Below are 12,659 nucleotides of genomic sequence, written 5' to 3' on the forward strand. Positions count from 1 at the left end.
GGCAATTAGTCTTTTGCTGTGGGAGCTCTGATGACCCATCATGTCTGCGTGCATGGGGTGGGAGGGGTTGTCCATGATACTGAGAAGCTTTTTCAGCATTCTCCTCTCAGACACCTCCGCCAGGTTCTCCAGTCTGACCCCCAGGACAGAACCAGCCTTTTTAATCAGCTTGTTCAGCCTGTTGGCATCAGCTGCCTTCACCCCATTGCCCCAGCACACAGCTGCAAAAAACACTGCGCTCTCCACCACAGAGTGATAGAACATAGTCAGCATTTTCCTACAAACATTGAAAGATCTGAACCTCCTTAGTAGGTAAAGCAGCTCCTTCAGTAAGAGACTCAGACACCCAGCGTGTGACAGAACGGTACCGCAGGTCATTGGGCCCCACAGCAGTCAGGCTTTATAATCTGCACTCTGCTCATTGAACTTTTCCCCTGTTCACTGTCTTCTGATACAGTTTCTATCTGCTGCTGATCTGCAATATTGTTCCTCCTTATTCACTGATGTGCAGTGTTGTATTGAGCCAGTGCATTATTCCCTGTGTGGCAGCTTCCTTTGGGAGGCTAATATCTGGCACATGAGCAATAATGTTACATGCAATAGGATTGTGTATAAGTTAAGGATTGTGTATAAGTTAATTTTAATATTCCTATAATATTCCTCTGTATGTAATATATTCTTATTTTTTGTTTCTATTATTACCCTATATTTATAAATATATACATTTCTTTTACATTCATAATGATGTTGTTTGTTGTTTTGTGCCCCACTGCTCTTGTAACAAGCCTCAGTCTTGACTCTTCCTTTTTAGGTCTTGGCCTTAAATCACACTTGATATAGGTGGTGTCGTCCCCATCACCCTGACCAGGATACATGCTGTAAGTTTAATGGATGGTGTTTATCTGTTTGATGAAAAAGAATGTGAATAAAACAAAAATGTACCATTATAAATGGGAACCCTAGGATGTGTGGTGGTTTCAGATGTGGACTGATGAGAATTTTGTTCTGTTGTGAAAGCTGTACATTCTGTTCCATGTACAGGGTAGTGATATGTAGCAATCATGTGCTCCAGTCAAATGTCCAGCTGCATGAATAATAATGGTGGCTTGTTTGGATAAAATAACTTAGGCTGAATACCTGAAAGCGTGACCTGGGTGAGGTAGAGAGGAAACAGGGTCATACAAGCAGCAGGTATTGTTCTCTCTGTGTGGTTTTTACTCTTTGCAAAGTGAGCGCAGCACAGTGCAGTCAGTGGGTCAGTCTTCCTGAGCTGCATCTAACCAGTGGAAACATCTGCAGCACTGCAGAGAAGCACTCAGCAGACAAACAAACCAAAACAGCTTACAGCTGTATGTCACTTTTGGACAGAGGTGGACAAAGTACACAACTTCACTACTTGAGTTAAGTATAGATACTCCTCGTCAAATAATACTCAAAGCTTTTCAGTTCATTTTTTACTTCAGTTAAAGTACTGGAGTATTTGCATCTAAAAATACTTAAGTATTCAAAAGTACATAATGTTTTAAATGCAAGACATTTTTCAGAACCTAATGACTCCTGAACACCCCACTGAATACACTGACTCGCTTGTACATCCTGTAGAATAAAAAGCTTGTGGAATATGATACAATGACGATAGAAACACAACTGACATAACAAAAGTACAGCCATTGTCATTTTCATCTTATTTAACACCCCCCACCCCACGCACACAAAAGAGCATGGTAGTGTTCCTACAGAGCCCTAGCAGTGTGTGTGTGTGTGTGTGTGCATGTGTGTGTATGTTTGTGAGCCAAGTAACAGGACAGGGAGCAAGAAACAAAACTCCTCTTTCTTAATTATCCACATCGTTATTAACGACACAGGTATATATACAGGTACATATACAGGTACATGTATATACTCAAAAATACATACAGTACACAACATTAAATGAAAAATGTAATTTAAGAACACTTGAAATTTTCATTCAGTTTCTTTCATCTGTTTAATATAATCGATCAGTCCCTGTGCGTTTGCCCCAAACCATTCAGCATGGTACACAAGGGAGACAAGTAAGCATGTGTGACATCAAAGAACTGATTGCAGCAACTCAGCCTTTCCACAACATTAAAGCTGCTTATTCCCCCCCATGCCATGAAGAAATAATCTCTGTGGCTCCCCTCTCCCCCTCCCTCAGCGCCCAGTCTGGCTTGAACATTTGCACTTGCAGTAAAAATGCGCCCCAAACACACTGACACCAAACTCCGTAAAATCCTGTGATTCAGTCTCAGAAGCACTGGCTCCCCTGCCCTCCTTCTGAACATTATTAAAGCTACACCCTGAACACTCTGTGTGACTGACATGAATGAGAAGCATCTTTATTCATAATCTCTGTAGCGGAGGTCAGAATACAGAGTGTCATTATTCCCGTCTTTCTTCTGTCTCCTGGGTTTTGGCTTCTTAAGGTTCAGGGCAGCGTAATTCAGTGTGTCCTCGTCATGGCACTGTGGAGACAAAGATGGCAGAATTGGATGGATCAAATCGGTTTGCTATTACCTATTTTCACAAATAGCACTTAAAATGCTGATCCCAGGATGGAAATCAGTCTGAGGTTCATTTGTTTTACTGACGATTTGTAATTTGAAATATTTATTACATACTTGCTTGCGTGACCATTCCACTTTTGATATATCACTGTTCTTTTCATCTGTTTAAAATATATAACACATCAATATATTATTTAATTTCGCACAGTATCATACCGTGGTCAGATAACATTCCGAATTTTCAAGCAATCAACATCCTTTTTGTCTCAAAAATGAAAGTAAAAATGACTTTTGTCAATGTAAGTGTGCATGTTTGGATACGTGTTATTTGTTCTCAGATATCATATATAATAAAATTGCTATAAAGGAGATCTTGGTAATAAAAGTTATTGATATGCAACTTATTGCAACATTCATATTTCAATAGATTTTGCAAAATATGAAAGATATACAAAAATGTAAATCTTGCAGTACAAAAAGTTTTATGTAAATAATGTGAGTTTTTAAACTGGGTTACCTGCAAGAGTGTATTAATATGAAAATTTTATCTATCATAAAACAATTTTATATTTCTATAATTTGTTAAAATCTACATTTTGTCCTTCTGAGTGCATAAAGCCGGGCAGCGTACCTGCACAGTGTGTACAGGTCAGTTTACATCTTATACAAATGAGAGCAACGTTCAGAATAATGCTGCAAGATAAAACTATCAGCAAGCCAGAGTGAAGAGGATCCAGCAGCTTCTGAAAGCCTGTAACAAAGAGATAGATTTCAGCATAATGATATAGAGACACATTTCCCATTTGCTTACATTACATTAGTTAAAGATCAAATCTATAACACATTACAGCAGTTGTTTTGTAAGTAGTCCAATTTTAACATGAACTTTATTTGCATTTTAACAATTTCTATTGTCATATTTGAAATAATTATTAAATTAACATCTGTGTAATTAAATTTAAGCACTTAAATTAGAAAATTCATTACATTAAAATAAGAAATAAATGTCTTAATAGCAGAATAAGCTAAATAAAACTTTGAAGAAGCAGATATACTCTCCACACTGGGTGTTACCATCTATATCCAGCTGTGTGCCGTTCCCAAACAGCATCTCCCCACACTGGGTGTTACCATCTATATCCAGCTGTGTGCCGTTCCCAAACAGCATCTCCCCACGCTGGGTGTTACCATCTATATCCAGCTGTGTGCCGTTCCCAAACAGCATCTCCCCACGCTGGGTGTTACCATCTATATCCAGCTGTGTGCCGTTCCCAAACAGCATCTCCCCACACTGGGTGTTACCATCTATATCCAGCTGTGTGTCGTTCCCAAACAGCATCTCCCCTCCCTGGGTGTTACCATCTATATCCAGCTGTGTGCCGTTCCCAAACAGCATCTCCCCACACTGGGTGTTACCATCTATATCCAGCTGTGTGTCGTTCCCAAACAGCATCTCCCCTCCCTGGGTGTTACCATCTATATCCAGCTGTGTGCCGTTCCCAAACAGCATCTCCCCACACTGGGTGTTACCATCTATATCCAGCTGTGTGCCGTTCCCAAACAGCATCTCCCCACACTGGGTGTTACCATCTATATCCAGCTGTGTGCCGTTCCCAAACAGCATCTCCCCTCACTGGGTGTTACCATCTATATCCAGCTGTATGCCGTTCCCAAACAGCATCTCCCCTCACTGGGTGTTACCATCTATATCCAGCTGTGTTCCGTTCCCAAACAGTACCTCCCCACACATGGCCACGGCGCAGTAGTAAGTCCCAGCATCGGAGAGGCTGAGGTTCCCCTTGGGGAGGCTGTAGACGCAGCTCCATGTAGGAGATCCAGCCTCAGGGATCTTCTCACACTCATCACTGCTGTTTCCGTGGCTGTAAATGACTCCTGGAAGGGATTCTCCTGATCCATGTCTGAACCAGTAAACACTGTGTTCTCCTGCACAGCTCCCAGTCTCTATCGTACACTGCAGGCTCACAGTCTCCTGGCTGCAATGTGTCTGACACAGGCTGCTGTACCACAGTCCTGCTGTTGGAGTCTTTACCTGAAAAGCAAAATGTTCATGATGACAGCCCTTTGAGAATAACAATGGAAAATACAGATCCTCAAAAATTTTTCTTACAGATTTTTGAGAGGTTTGGGAACTGAATCGATGTTCTTCTAGCCATCCAAGAAATCAGTAACTTCTTGGAGAACAGCTGACATTCTTCTCTCTTATTATTGTATTACTGTTTATTAGTATATATTCAGTAACACTATACATTAACTGCACCTACATAATACTTAAATAAACATTATATGACAATAAACATTATAATCATATAATGTCTGGTATTAATGTATGAAGGTAGATTAATTTAATCAATTTCAATTCAAAGATTGTAAAGTGTACTTTATATTTTCATGATTTTCGTGATTTTACATTTGGTTTATGTTGCCCCTTTTCCACAGGAAGGTATTTATTGTTTTTGCATATTTAGCTCTTGGTGTGTTTTGGTATTTTTGAGCATTTTGCTGTAGTACCTGCATGTATTATCTTTGCTTCTTACTGTTTGCCCATTACTAGTTTGTCTATCTTTTAACATTAAAGAAAAAGAATTCATAGCAAAAGGAATTACTTGGTTTCGTAGGTGCTCCTATTTATTTTCTTATGTCTGGAAAAGTACGTTTTTCCGTTCAACCATAGCACTACAGCGAAAAGCAAAACGTCATGGCAAATGTGAAGCTTTCATGGCAGGAATAGGGACTAGTTTGACTTTTGATGCAGGAAAAGTGTTTGGGACGTTTCTTAGGTTAGAAACTGCAGTCACTGCAGCCAACACTGACGTTTAAGGAGAGACACTCAGCTCTTCCTATGAGCAGATCCACTATAGTGCACAAAATGACAACAATGTTACTGTGTTTATGTATAATTCATATTTAAATAATAGACTGTATAGTTAAAAGCTACACCTACAGTATGTATATGAACTTGAATTTGAATCCAAACCCTTTTTCGTTCTTCTTCTTTAAATTCAAATATGAATTTCAATGCCACAACCTGTTTTCAACCACAATTCAAATTTAATTCAGATTAACAAAATGAACTGAAATTCAAGTTCATATGCGTATTTCAAAATCCTGAATTTTAAGATACATATTTGAGAATTTCATTCTCAAATCAGTTCTGAATGGTGCACATCCCTAGTTCTTATGTTAAACCATGCATTTTTTTTCAGAGTGAATACACACTGACTGCTCAGATAAATAACGTCAAAAATAATTTTCTTTTGTTGCTTAAGATATTTGCGCAGTCCTATACATTTTTTTTATGTTATTTGTTTTAAAGAGGCTGCAATGTGTAACATTAACATCTCTATAAAGAGAAGGTTAGGCTTTTGGCTGAAGATTACCGACAGCAAGCAAAATGCAACAAATTGTATAATAATAATAATAACAATAATAATAACAACAAACATAATAATAAATAAATTTTGTTTGATGTTTAGAAAAACATTTATGGAACAAAGCAGACAATAAGGTATCTTTGCTAATTTTATATTGAGAAACAACTGTCAAAAATATTTTATAGGGAATAATCTTACTGACATTATAATAAAGCAAATATGAAAATAGCTGGAATCTCATTTACCTGTGATTATGACAAAGGTTCCATTCCCAAAGGTGACCTCATGAAGAAACACAGCAGCACAATAATACACTGCAGAATCTGACGGCTCCATGTTAGAAATAGTGAGGTTAAAACTCCCCTCTGCATTCAGTAAGGAGTAACGTTTAAGTTTTTATATTCCTTGTAAAATTCACCAGGTACGTAGAGAAGTGCTTTCGCCATGGGCTGGGGCTTCTGACCAGCAGCTTGCTTAAACCAAGCAACAGAAGTTGTTTCTTCTGGATAGAAGCATGTCAGGTTCATACTGTCTCCAAGCTGAACCCTCATCAGGTGACTGGGCTGAACAACATCTGTAGTCAGTGCAGTGTCTGCAAAAACAGAAAAACAAAAAAATCATAATCAAATAAGACATGTAATAGTAATCTAAATAACTATTAACTATGATGAAGATTAAATGGCCAAATTCCACTGATCACATCATATAGATAAATGAAAATATTAAAATCCAAAAATAATTTATATTTTAGGGCCTTACTAATGAAAATGAGAAGACCAAAGAGTCTGAACATCTTTGCGGTTCCACTGTTTAGAATAAACTGCTGCTGCTAAGTGAGAGATCATGGTCGTGGTCGGGATGAAAGGGCAGGAAACAGAGAGGAAACAGAGAGACACACATCAGGCTGATCTGATTGGCTGTTCACATGGGAACTTAAGTAACAGTGAAAAATCATTCTAATGTGCACTTACATGACGTTTATTAATTTACTCCTTAACATCCAGTTAAAATGAGAACAATTAGATAAACAGGAGCAGATACTGAGCATATAAAGTTCTTTGTACAGAGTGCTGAGACACTGTGGGAGAGCATTTGCTAATCATCTCTCTCAGACAAGCTCAGCACAGTATGAGTCTGTTATCAATCTGATATTAGACGGTCTCTCATACAGTAATAATAATTGATACTTTACTGGTCCCTGTGGAGAAATTGTCTTAATTTCTCCCTCAACTTGCTCTTTTTTTTAGAGTAAACAGAGTAAGTTGTCTGCGAAGGGCGGCCACCTGTAGTGATGCCCAGTGAGCTGGGGGTTAAGCGCCTCGCTCAAGGACCCAGAGACGTGCTGTGGCTGGGTTTGAACCAGCGACCATCTGACTACAAGCACACAGGCATTAGATCTTCTAATCACACTTAAAAGGCAGATTAAATGTTCTTTCCACCATGCAAACAGAACTTAAATTGTAGCTTTACTGCTTACATTTACATTCACACATTTGCATTTAGAACAAGCATTTTAAGTGATGTACATGACAGTAAATGGTGAATCAGTTTATTTGCCACTCTACACATTACATTACATTACATCCATTATAAGGAACTGTACAGCGACATTGCAGTTCCTCAGTTGCTTTGATGGATTTCTGGAATCACCCTTAACATCTGCAAAACTGTAAGTGCATTTCCCAAAACAATTCGTGCAAACAGCACCACACAGATGGACTGTCTACAAAAAAGTCATAGAGGCCACCAGCAGCCCGCATACCACACCGTAAGGCCATATGTTAGGATGCCCTCTATGGCAGAGCAGTAGGAGGCCACCAGCAGCCCGCATACCACACCGTAAGGCCGTATGTTAGGATGCTCTCTATGGCAGAGCAGTAGGAGGCCACCAGCAGCCCGCATACCACACCGTAAGGCCGTATGTTAGCATGCTCTCTATGGCAGAGCGGTAGGAGGCCACCAGCAGCCCGCATACCACACCGTAAGGCCGTATGTTAGGATGATCTCCATGGCAGAGCGGTAGGAGGCCACCAGCAGCCCGCATACCACACCGTAAGGCCGTATGTTAGGATGCTCTCCATGGCAGAGCGGTAGGAGGCCACCAGCAGCCCGCATACCACACCGTAAGGCCGTATGTTAGGATGCTCTCCATGGCAGAGCGGTAGGAGGCCACCAGCAGCCCGCATACCACACCGTAAGGCCGTATGTTAGGATGCTCTCTATGGCAGAGCGGTAGGAGGCCACCAGCAGCCCGCATACCACACCGTAAGGCCGTATGTTAGGATGCTCTCCATGGCAGAGCGGTAGGAGGCCACCAGCAGCCCGCATACCACACCGTAAGGCCGTATGTTAGGATGCTCTCCATGGCAGAGCGGTAGGAGGCCACCAGCAGCCCGCAAACCAAACCGTAAGGCAGGATGTTAGCAGCCCGCACCCAGAATAATAAGCAAACTGTGCAGAATTTGGTTTTGTTATGGTGTTTGTGATTCAATATTAATGGTGCTTTTATTCTGAAAGATAATTTGTTGACATCAAGACACGTTGCAAAATGCTGCCTGTAAGCGGAGTTACACGGCTGTCTATAGAGGTAAAAATATAACTGTAGGCATGAAATAATGCCGCCTCTAAGCAAAGAGTTTAAGACATCGTGGCCTTGACGGCCTTTCGTAATATAACTCCACGTAAAGCAGCATTTTGCAGTGTGGTAACTAGTAATGGTAGTTTGTAAATCCTTTCATATCTTCCCACAATGCAGATAATTGACTGAGAACTGTGTGTCTGGTCAGACTGCACTGTGATGTGCTTAGTGAAGCTGCAGTTGTATTTTAGTGCATATAACCTGCTTTGGCAATGTAGTATTGCCACTGCTTTGCTATATTATCACTACTTTTTATCTTTTACTTAGTCTCGACCACAACTTGTAATTGACTGACAGCCACCAACATCCTATTAATCTTATTATTCTGAATTAAAAATTGGGTTATTAAATAAGAATAGCCTGTTCAAGCCCCCCTCCCTCCAGGCCAAGAATGTTTTTTTCTTTATGGCCCAATTCAAAATAATGTCATCTGCAGAAATACGGAGCACTTGTAATTTATCTGTATTTTAGATGGTAGATGATGGGCTGGGTGACGTCGTGGCTGGACGACTTGCAGTGTAGCTTGTTATCTGTGCATTCTGGGCAGGCTGCTGACTTCTGATTACTTTTGGCATTTGGTTCGATGTTACGTCATTTCTATGTGTGTCGGTGCCCAGTATGAAGCTAATCGCCGCATTATAGGTATAGGTATGAAGACAGAATAGCAAAAATATTGAGGCAGAATTAATTCCACAAAGTATCAAAAATATTATTCAAGAAAATGAATCACCTCTTGAGACTGAAGGCGTCTGTATTTGCACAAACGAGCCTCGTCAAAAAGAAATGCATTACTGTCGTGTTTAAATGAAATAGTAGTAAGTGTCACATTTGCGATATTTTACAGGAGGATGTTTATCTTAACTTTGACTGTAAAATATCATAATAAACAAGAAATGTGAGTTTTTAGTCTGCTTAAACAAGACAACCGATGTTACAGCGAGCGGACGCTGCTGCCGCGCAGGAGAAGCGAAGCGACATTGCCTTTAAAATGAGAGATTACATTCCGTGGCAGGGGGACAGTTTACAGTACGACACCGGCATTAGGCAGCAGGATGGGTGGGGTTAGGTGATCTCCCAGACTGAAAGGGATTCTGGGGACTGAGGGCCACGTCAGAGGGGGCCTGATGTAGAGGGGCCCAGACAAGGGATGGCTGGTATAGAAGAGCCAGGTGTGGAGGTGCCACATATTGAGGAACCCTGGTGATCACACTACAGGGGGCCAAATGTTGGTGGGCCAAGAGGAAGTGGCTGGGGCGTAGAAAGCATAGATGTCTTGGAGGTGGGTAGACTACAGAGATTTATGCACCCCGGGATTCCCTCAAGTGCCTCTGAGATCTAGGATAGCCCATACTCGGTCCTCCCCAGGAGTGAGAGGAGTTAAACTGGTGCTCCCCCAGTCCTCTTCTCCTGCTCCCTCCAGAGAGCTGCAGCCCTCCTTTTAGTGATGCTGACATCGTCCCTGCACTTCCCGCTCACATGCTCTGCCATGCGGCAGCAGCCATGGCCCACAGAATGTATCTTTTTCTTTGATCTCTTGCTATTTTCCTGGCATATTTTTGTGTTTTGCTAACATGCATCATGGTACAGGAAACGTACTCCAGAGCAGGACTGTATACTAAACCATTTTCAGGAAGGGTAGGTGTGCTTGGGGTGAAAAATAACTTTAAATTAATTGATGAGATATATTAATTTTATCTGTATTATTTTGAATAAATACAGCCCCCCCCCTAACCCTAACCCTAACCCCCCCCCCCCCGTGTTTATGACTGACCCACAAACCCACACACTGTCCACGGATGAGAACAGTGCATACCCTGCACAGTCAAGGTTGGAAACTCCTTCCAATTTTATAGCACAAGCCACAAGTAAAAGATACCCAAAATCAGACCCTTCATAAACTTTCCTATCTCCAAAAGTACTCCATAATGCTGCTTAAAATTAAGCAATGCATGCACAAGTTAAAGCTCTTTTCTTTGTAATGAATGAGGAAAGAAATAGTTTTGGATAAAGAAATGAATTAGTCTTTTTTTTCATGAGAGCATCCTCCTGCAGCATTTAAATATGGAAAAGTGGCTGATGGATGGACCTGTATTAAATTTGGGTGGGCCTGAGTGAAGCTCATTACCCTACATTTTCTTAAATAGGCTTAGATATTTACAACATGGTGACTGCAACAATAATACAGCCATGACTGTGGTGTTCTACCTAAAGAGCACCACTAGAGGGAGCTCACACATTCTGTCGTACTTGCCACAGTAACAGCAGTGATGTGTAGGAACAGAGTTAGAAGCCGGTAATACATATAAAAAATGTAATTTCATTAATCTGAATGGGTGGCCCCAGCAGAGCTCACCCAGGCCTATCTATAGCTCCGCCTCTGCATCAGTCCATCTCTTTGCAGTCCAAATTGTATGTCTACCAAACTGGACAGAAAATTTACAACCATTCTGTTTGGTGGTCAGATTTAAGGAATGTCACATTAGTAAATTCACGTTCTACATGAACATCTGAAATTGACAGAGACAAAATCGGCAGTACAGGCAGACCAATGTCTTTGAAACTCCTTTTTCCTTCAGCACCCTCATACTGCAAAACCTCAGTCCAAAATTCTCCATGTTGGTCTTCTCTTTGAAACTGCAACAGGAGAGCTCTCTCCACTGGTTTTATAATTCACGAAGGGAACAGGAAAGGCCCTCTTTTGGTAGGCTGCCTACTGCAGGCTCTCTTACCCGGGGATGAGGCATCTCCAGCTTACTCAAGTGACTCTGGAAATTGCATATGATACTGTGTCTGGAAGCAGTCCATGCTGCGCTTAGGAATGATGTCTCTTCTAGTGTAGAACTGACTGTGGAATTTACTGTAAATTCCTAGCAAAAAAAAAGCTGCCAGAAAAGTATTGCAAAATTGCTGTTAATCACTGTAAAACCCCCAGCTCCATGGGTGTCCCTACAGGTGGCTGCCCTTTGCTGCCAGGTTTGCTGTTACCTTTGTCTGTGCCCGTGTGTCAAGTAGAGCAAGATGGGGTAGGTGAAAAGAGAATTTCCCCAAGGGGAGTAACAAAGCATCTTCATTTCATTTAGAAAATAATTACAAAATGTCTTTTACAGGTTTTGTCGTATGTAAATTACAGCAACTATCTTTTTAAACAGAAAAATAAAAATGAACTGTAATCTGGTTTAAAATATTATCTTGCATTTTACTCAAATTACAGAAGTTACCTTTTCAACTGGAATTGGCAATAAGTACTATTAATACTTCACAATACTGTATGTTGTTGTAGAATTCTTTACAAGTTAATTTTTATTTTTTACATTAGCAACTATGCAATCTATGCATATTGTTAAGTGGTTTAAATGAGACTATGAATAAAATGACAGCCTGAGACAGAGACCCACACAGAACAAACTCACATTAACAGGAAAGATGACATTAACATGAAAATGAGTTGCAACAAAGTCAAGTGTTTTTAAAACTGACCATATTCTAGATTAAAGGCTCAATCTTAAATCAGGACCTGAGACAGAAATCTATTAAGAACAACATGACATTAATGTTAGAATAATGTTATAATATTTTTTGCTGGTCTGTGTTAATGTAATACAACAACTCTGTTCTAATACCTCCCTGTCACTTTAATGCTGGATGTGTGTGCAATTTATAGCAAGTTAGGCAAACCACGGATTCAGCCATTAAACTGTATTTTCATTCCACATTTTTTGACAGTTCGGTCCAAAAACATATTCCACTAAATCAGCTGTAACAAATTCCAATAACTTCAACCTTCAAATGTATTAAAGTTGATCTTTTTCAGTGTGTTCCTAAATCTTACGGTATAAGCAAAAGGTATAAATAAAAGATTAAGAACAATTTCCATTTGAATAGTGGAGAAGAGTCCTCATCTTTTGTACATGTCTCATGCTCAGAGTCCATCAATCGCCTGAGGAGAGAGGAGACGTGAGGATTGACTGAGTTGTTCTTCTCAGGCATCATCCCACTTCTTTGGTTTACAGTCTTCATGCTGCTGCTTGGATTGATTCCAATGAAACAGTTGAAACCGCAAAATCACATGAATAAAACTTACGCTGACCCTCACTGAAGCGG

Source organism: Brienomyrus brachyistius, unplaced genomic scaffold, assembly GCF_023856365.1.
Source record: "Brienomyrus brachyistius isolate T26 unplaced genomic scaffold, BBRACH_0.4 scaffold78, whole genome shotgun sequence".
NCBI classification, from domain to species: domain Eukaryota; kingdom Metazoa; phylum Chordata; class Actinopteri; order Osteoglossiformes; family Mormyridae; genus Brienomyrus; species Brienomyrus brachyistius.